General features: G+C 43.1%; 1 pseudogene; it reads right to left on the bottom strand.

Moving 5' to 3' along the window:
* Positions 1-3,037: 3,037 nt before the first annotated feature.
* On the bottom strand, positions 3,038-6,474 carry LOC121544502 (annotated as a pseudogene).
* Positions 6,475-8,392: the final 1,918 nt, after the last annotated feature.

Genomic DNA, 8,392 nt, shown 5'->3' with positions numbered 1-8,392 from the left:
AAAGCCCCCTTTACTGGCTCAAATAGCGACCAATCAGCCTGTTACCAACCCTTAGTAAACTTTAGTAGAAAATTGTGTTTGACCAGATACAATGCTATTTTACAGAAAACAAATTTACAACAGACTTTCAGCATTCTGTATGCTATGTTTCAAATTTACAATTCATATCATATGTTATGAATTTGCAAAACGTACAATATGTTACGAATTTGCTAATTAGCTAGCTGGCTAACGTTAGCTAGGCTATGGGTAGGGTTAAGGGTTAAGTTTAGGAGTTAGGTTAAAGGGTTAGGGTTAGCTAAAATGGTTAAGGTTAGGGGAAGGGTTAGCTAAAAGGGTTAAGGTTAGGGTTAGGGCAAGGGTTAGCTAACATGCTAAGTAGTTGCAAAGTAGCTAAAAAGTAGAGGGTAGTTGAAAAGTTGCTAATTAGCTAAAATGCTAAAGTTGTCCGTGATGACATTCGAATTCGCAATCTTTGGGTTGCTAGACGTTCGCGTTATACGCCAACCCATCCACTCCGACCAACCACCCTTTTTTCATTTTTGCCTTAACAAGTAACCATCGGTCTTATGTAACCATACCAAACGTAACATATCATACTAATTTGAGTGTCCCGGATTTACATTTACTATGTTACATCTAGTCTATGAGACCAGGCTGGGTCAGCTGGATATTTACAGCATTTTATCCATGAAAGAATGGTTTATTGGCCAATGGGGTTACAGTGGGTGTGTGCTGTGATACTGATGTGCCGGAGGAGGAGTTTTAATAAAGGATTCATATTATGTCCCCATTTGTGTGTTGTCAAGCAGTATGAATTTATATTATATATTATGATGATTTATGGACTGTCTGATTTTAGGACAAAACTAAACCAGTGCATTTTCCTCTGCAGTACTAAAACAAATCACCCAAAATGTTCTCAGACAAGGCAACTCACATATTTATTGAAAAATATACAAAACATCCAATCTCTCAGTAGCTCTTTTCATGATGAGCCTTCACTTGTGAGGAAAGGCTACCTCTGACTAATTCTCATTTTCACCAGGAAAGCTGAAAGGATTAAATGTCACTGTGAACAAGACGATACCGTGGATGTATTCAGAGATATGAATAATTCTGAATGTTGCAGATGAAACATTTATGAATACAGTTGACATGCCCAATTCTGCATGACAGAAAATCATATCTGTTCTACAAAATGCATTTCTATGTCAACGATTTGTAACGTTGAACCCTTCTGAACAGACCCCACATCAAAAAAGGCAACGTTGCACTTTGAGTGGTGTCACTGACACTGACCTGTGTGGCTAGCTTTCTACGGGTGAGGTTGAGCAATGTAAGGGACACTCCCAAACGGTGCGGGTTTCGGACTGCTCATGTATTCTGGAAAAATTATAAAAAGTGTGTCAACATACAATATTACAGTGTGTTCTTGACGAAGCACATTACTTTTCTTTAGAAAACGGCAGTTTGATCTCATGCCATGGGACGTTCTCAATTGCATACTCCTCACGTCCTCATGTCCTCTCTCCTCGTGTCCTTCTCAAAACCCATTGGATGAAAAGGTCAAAGGGGTGGGACCTCTGGCTTTCTCATCCTATGGGTTTTGAGAAGGAGACAAGGAGAGGGGATGGGAGGAGTATGCAATTAAGATCTTCTCCATGTCAAAAGATTACGTGACAGACAGTCAAAATAACGCATAGTGTCACGTCTCCTCAAGTTGCTCCCCTCCGGCGCTCTGATTCGCCGGTCTACTGAGCTACCGGTCTGAGCGCACCACCTCGGCAACACAGGAATGGAAACCCAACGCACCCTAATCACCTCCAGCGCACCTGCACCTCATCATCTCATCACCACCACCACTATATAGCCCTGGACTGTTCAGTCATTGTTGTGTAATTGTTAGCGTCGTGTCGTTTACGTGTGTTGTTATTCTCTTTCTCATTGTTAAGTAAACCTTTACCTTGTTGATTCCTGCGTCTGTGTCCTGCCTCTTCGTATCCTCAGTGCTCGTCACATATAGGTCCATATAATGCATTTATGTATAGGGGGAGCCATATAATGCAACGGCAGCTGGATAATATAATTGCCTTTAGTTTAGATAGACATTATGACACCCAATGTAACCCAAGCATCCCCATGAGACCAGCTGTTTTGAGTAAGAAATCACCTTTTTCTTCATCATCTGATTTGTCATTCTCCCCTTTCTCCTAGGTTCTCGCTGCGATAGGAGCTTTCCTGCGGCAGAACCGCCCATCTTTCTGGACTTACGGGGCCAATAGACAATCCCTGAGCTACACCTTGATGAAGCGTTCACACAGCAGGGGGAGGACAGTGCATCTAAGGCCCTCTACTAGATCGATGACCTGTGTTATACTGAATCACACAGTAGAGAGAGTGAAGGAGATATGTAAAGTACCTCAAAAAAGGGAAAACACACTTGAATGCAAAGTAATGAGGAAATGAGGGCCCTGTTCAGAAGAAAAAAAAACTCTAACCGCTTAGACACCTGTGGAGATCTGACTGGATTGGACAGGTGTAAGCAATATGGCAAAAAAGACCACCTAGCCTATCAGAGGGCAAGGTGAAGCTTTTACCATATCACCTACTATCAAATTCTCTCAGATCTCCACAAGTGTTTATTTGGGTAGGGGCTAGGGGTTGTTTTTGGATGGGTTGAGGTTACTCACTTGGCTAGGTAGACAGCACACACTGCTCCGGGATGGATATGTGGTGTCACAGTGGGTTAAAACCAAATGGGGGCAGTCTGAAACACACACAAACACACAGTTAAAGGTTCTGAAAGCTGGTCTTTCAAGTGACTCTGTGGTCACTAAAGGATGGTTTCCCAGACCCAGATTATAGTACTGAACTAAAAAGCTTTTTTTTTTACTAAATAGAGAATTTGCGTGAAACTGACCCTGGTGATTTGCCTTGTACTGCACAATAAAAACCAGCTTGGTAATTCTATAAAAACAAACAAAGTCACCAGAATTGCACAATAAACACTACAAGTGAAGAGCGAGAATGCCTCCTACAGGTCGGCGGTGTGAAACGGGACGTTGTCGGGCCACTCCTCTCCTCGCTGTAGGCTCCAGGAGGAATACCAGCAGTTCACCGCTCTCCTGTGGTGATCTTCTCTGATCTCCACACTCACAACACTGCCCTTGGAGCCTACTGGGGAGAGCATTTAGAGCATAAAGACGACACAACATCACATCAACATTACATTTAAAAGGGATAGTTTAACACAAATTGCCAATCTTTCCAATTCAGATTTCCTGCAGGTCTTTCCTACATGTAGCGAAATGGCATATGGATTTGACCAATTTTGATTTGGGGTGTGCTAGGCTATCAAACACTGAGTGTACAAAACATTAGGAATGCCTGCTCCTTCCATGACATAGACTGACCAGGTGAATCCAGGTGAAAGCTATGATCCCTTATTGATGTCACTTGTTAAATCCATTTCAATCAGTGTAGATGAAGGGGAGGAGACAGGTTAAAGAATGATTTTTAAGCCTTGAGACAATTGAGACATGGATTGTGTATGTGTGCCATTCAGAGGGTGAATGGGCAAGACAAAATATTTAAGTTCCTTTAAACGGGGTATGGCAGTAGGTGCCAGGCGCACCGGTTTGAGTGTATCAAGAACTGCAACACTGCTGGGATTTTTCACGCTCAACAGTTTCCCGTGTGTATCAAGAATGGTCTACCACCCAAAGGACATCCAGCCAACTTGACACAAATGTGAGAAGCATTTATGTCAACATGGGCCAGCATCCCTGTGGAACGCTTTCGACACCTTATTGAGTTCATGCCCCAACGAATTGCGGCTGTTCTGAGGGTAAAAGGGGGTGCAAATCAATATTAGGAAGGTGTTCCTAATAATGTGTACACTCAGTGTATAACTACATAAATACAAACCAGCTCGGGACAGAAACAGTGACATGGCCGCCAATCTGGAGGCTGATTCCAACACATAGTCTTAGTTTGTGACGTCCATCATCATCAGCATAGTACTGGCATCCTGGAAAGACAGAGAGAGGACAAGAGAGAAATCAGATCACCGTATAATCTCAAGTATGTGAATTGTGAGTGTTTCCTGCTATTGTATGAGCTGTTGTAGCTTACTATTGTCACTGAACATGTGTGCAATTATGCGATTGCCAAAATCAAAGCTCTGATATCAAATCATCTAATTCCACAAGCTATACAGTCAAGACTATACCATTGGGCTGGTGATAGCACTGCAGGCCCCCTCCATTAGCAACAATACTACTGCTCCTGTTACGGATACAGGTATCCTATGTCCTGTGTTTTCCTCTCCTTCTGCCCTAATCACAGGTGTCCTGTATGTTCCTGATTGGTGGTCGTTGAGATGTCTGCTGATTGCTAAGGTGGACCAATCAGTGAACATTCCTCTGCATTGCACCACCTGTTGCTGGTTTTTCAATCACACATCCCATTGTATAAAACCAGTCAGTTATGTTTGTTGTGAGAGAGAGACTACTTTTTGTATGTGAGTATGGATACTGTGTTGTCCTGTGTATTGTTTACTCACTAAGTTGCTGGTTCCGCTGTTTAGTAACTTTGTTCGACTACTTTTTGTATGTGAGTATGGATACGGTGGTGTCCTGTGTATTGTGTACTCACTAAATTGCTGATTACTTTGTTTGGTAACTTTGTGTTTCTGGGAAAAGGGGAGTTGAAGCAAGTTGCCCTTGGGCGTACATTACCCGTAGGAAGAAATCTGTCTAAAAACACTAGTTAGACCTGAGCGGACCACCCCCTGTACTTTTGTATGATTAGCAGTAGTTTAGCGGTTCTTGAGGCAGGCAAGATCAGTTTAGGGTTTTTTTACACTATTGTTTCATTTCTTGGGTCCTGCTCAGCCCTTTTTCCCAAACCTTTACCGTGTGTTCAGCAATAAACCATTTATGTTTGACGGTAGTTTATGGTTGTCGTGTAGTTTTTATTCTCACTGTTCCATGTCACACTCCTAATTTGCATGAATTATGTTACGGGTCTCATGTCCATCCACCCTAGACGTTTAGAGCCACGGGGTTCGTAACAGCTCCGCAGCATGATGCACTCATGGAAAACAAAGTTATGTCTCTTCCAGTGCCAGACAGTAGCATAAGCTACATACAGTACCATTGGATAGGTGATGGCCAGCCCCCTCTTCATATACAGCAGGTATTCCTCCAGGTTGGGCCGGTGTATGAGGATGGGAGTGCCGTGGATGGTCCGGATGAAGTCTCCCGCAGGGAGCCCGGCGATATCACTGTGCCCGATGGTGCCCCAGCTGCTCTGGAGACGATGCCCATCCTGAAGCTGAAACATCTTCCTAAACTCCACTCGGCCCTTCTTCCGGTACTCCGCCAAGAGCAGTTTCCCAAAAGTGAGTAAATGCTCCCCAGGAAGAAGGGTGGGCGTTCAAAGGAGTCACGTATCCCTCATTGAGTGATGAAATAGTCCCCTCTTCAAGAATGGCACCACCATTTGACTCTAGTACTGTGTTACCCTCCTCTTTTTCCTTCTCTCGCTCTGACCGTGTCATGTCCTATTTGTGCCTCTGGCTCTGTACTTTCTCCTTCTTCTGGTGAACTGTGGGTCTCAGTCTCAGCAATTGAGACTGCTGAGGTGTTGTCTTTTTGGACCCCTGTCCCGTCGTGTTCCTCTTCCTGTTTCTCCTCCTCTCTCAGCAGCAACACCTCTGGGGCGAGGGAGTCCTGGGGCAACAGGCGACTAATCCTCTCCAGGGACCAGAGCGGTCACCTTTTACCAAACAAGGATCCTTCACTTCCCAGGGTGTGCATGGGGGTCAGAGTCTGGGGAGAGGGTTTAAGGTCCTCCTTAGGACCAGTCCCGAAGCTCCTTGTGTACAGTGTACTCTCATGGAGTTGACTTGTGGGATGGAGTTGTCTGTATCCCTGCTGGCCAATGCAGTTGACACACATCCACAGCAGTCTTTGTGTGAGGAAAAACCCACCTAACTGTAACCCAAGAGACATCAGTACGAAGTAGAGTAGAACTGCGTGTGGTGAATTGGTACCATGTAGATAGTGTTTTCATGGCACATTAAGTTTTCAATGCTTTTTCAAATTACTATGTAAGTGACACTTGACAAGACATATGATGCTGGCAGTGACTAGGAATTCATAATTACCTTTGGCAGTAGCGGTGCGTGGGTAAAATCACTGGGGAAGCCAAGTCAGAATAAAAAGCCATATTACAACCTATGTGTTGTGATAATTGGGTTGTTTGCTCAATAACCTGTTTGTTCATATGCTTTGCCACCGTGATATATAGGCCTAAGGCCAAGACAATAAGAAGACACAGTAGCAGAATAAATTCAACCACACCTTTGTTTAATCACAAAGCCAGATAGCAACCTCTGTCCGGTGAAGTCCACAAAGCATATTGCATGTAACAAACAATTACATGACTTACAGCACGGTCAAGCATGTTAATATTTCCAACATTTTGGGACTACTAAACAACATTTGATTTAGAACCATGGAGAGTTAACACAATTCGCAAAGAAAACAGGCGCTGCCTCAACTATTCCAGCACCACTTCAACTTCAACATTTTAACATAATCAAATCACCTATGCTTAGTCTAATACAGTGACAACTAAAAGATACCAAAAACTATTTAGTCCAATCAACGTAAGCTAAATATGATGTGGCTGTCCATGGTTCTAATTTCTCTCTCTCTCTCTCTCTCTCTCTCTGTGTGTGTGTGTAGAAAAAACATGTTGACTCACCCTACATCTAGAGAAACGCAATTGCCGTCCTCCGCTCTTACATGTTGATGAAACGGTCTATGACTCTATCAGACAGTATATGCTTTTAGTTTTGGTTTTCCGAGGCTTCCTGGCTAAAATGCTTGCTCGCTAGTCTAACTTCCTTTCATGGGCAATGATGAGCCAGCTAGTTAACATTAGCCTACTACATCTAGCTACATATTGATCATCCATCCTCTCAGGCCAAGCGCACAATGTATGAATTTATGGTTGGATCAGAATCGCCATTATAAACATTGGCCAGTACAGAAATGAAGTAAAACCACAAGTCCAAATCCCTATCTCCATCCATGGCTAATGTAGGAAAGGGCACATTTTAGCTAGCTAGCTAGCCACCGGAGGACAACGATACAACGAGATGCAACAATTCAAGTTGTTTCTGTCAATGTTTTTTTTGCTTTGATGTGATTGGTGTGAAACCAAATCCAAACTGGCTTCCGTTGACAAAACAAATATGTGCACCAGGACCATTCATAGATCTGAACGCTGATGGGCTATTATTTTATACTTTTTTTCAATCAAGGGAGGCCAAATGCTCGCTGGCTTCCCTTGCATTCAATGCTACGGGTGGCAACAATGTCATACTCTTTTTGACCAGACAGCATCAGATAGATGAGCTACACATACAGAGAAAGAGGGGCGCTGTTTTGCTCGCTTGGATGCTTTCTCTGGTGAGAGACATTCAACCTCTTGCAAATTGAAGGAAAATTATGAAACACAGAAAGACCTAAGACAAATTATTTTATGTTTTTCTAAATTTTTTGGGGAAGCCTGACTTGCCTTGGCATCCATAAATACATGCCACTGTTTGTTGGAGTATAACAATCCACATTTAAAAAGATCGGTCTGTCACAAATTAGAGAAAGGAGAGAAGAGAGAAGTTATAATGTTTACAAAAAATATACTTCTAAAATCCTGAAACGAAATTGACAGCGTGTGAAATTATCGCAATGTGATTAATTTACTGTTTAGATAAGGTGTTTGCATTGAGGTATGTTGGGTGTTGGGGTAGGCACCACTGAGGTATAATAGTAGGAACCTGTAGGGACGTCCCAAAGATTCCGGATAGCAAGGACCCTTTAGTACTATCAATAGACAGGCGATATCCCAAATCACAGAAAATCTGTCTGTGGAGGTGGGGAAAGTGGAGAGAATGGGAAAAATCGTTTTGAGTTCCCAGTTGTTTTGAAAGCACCAACTCTCTGGAAGTCAACCTCTGAGTTTAGTCAGCAACACGTGACAAAGGAGGGCCCTCCGAGCGTGTCGTCACTAATTAACACAGCCACAACGTTATAAACCCTGCCTATTTCTACAATGTATCTTCTTAAAATCTAACCTTAACCTTAACTAAACTGCTAACCTTATGCCTATCCCTTACCTTAAATTAAGACCAAAACACACATTTTTGTTTTCATACATTTTTACAATATAGCCAATTCTGACTTTGTGGCTGTGCTATCTAGTGGGAACGCTCCAAGCGAGTTGGTATGGCCGTGGGGGTGGTTTGGTGTTCACGGACCATCTTTGGCACTATGGAGGCAGAGAGGAAGAGGCAAAGCGAGAGGGATAAATCGGC

This window comes from Coregonus clupeaformis, chromosome 29 (genome assembly GCF_020615455.1).
Source record: "Coregonus clupeaformis isolate EN_2021a chromosome 29, ASM2061545v1, whole genome shotgun sequence".
Classification (NCBI taxonomy): Eukaryota; Metazoa; Chordata; class Actinopteri; order Salmoniformes; family Salmonidae; genus Coregonus; species Coregonus clupeaformis.
Note: the sequence above shows the minus strand (reverse complement) of the source record. Positions and strands in the feature narration are given on the sequence as shown.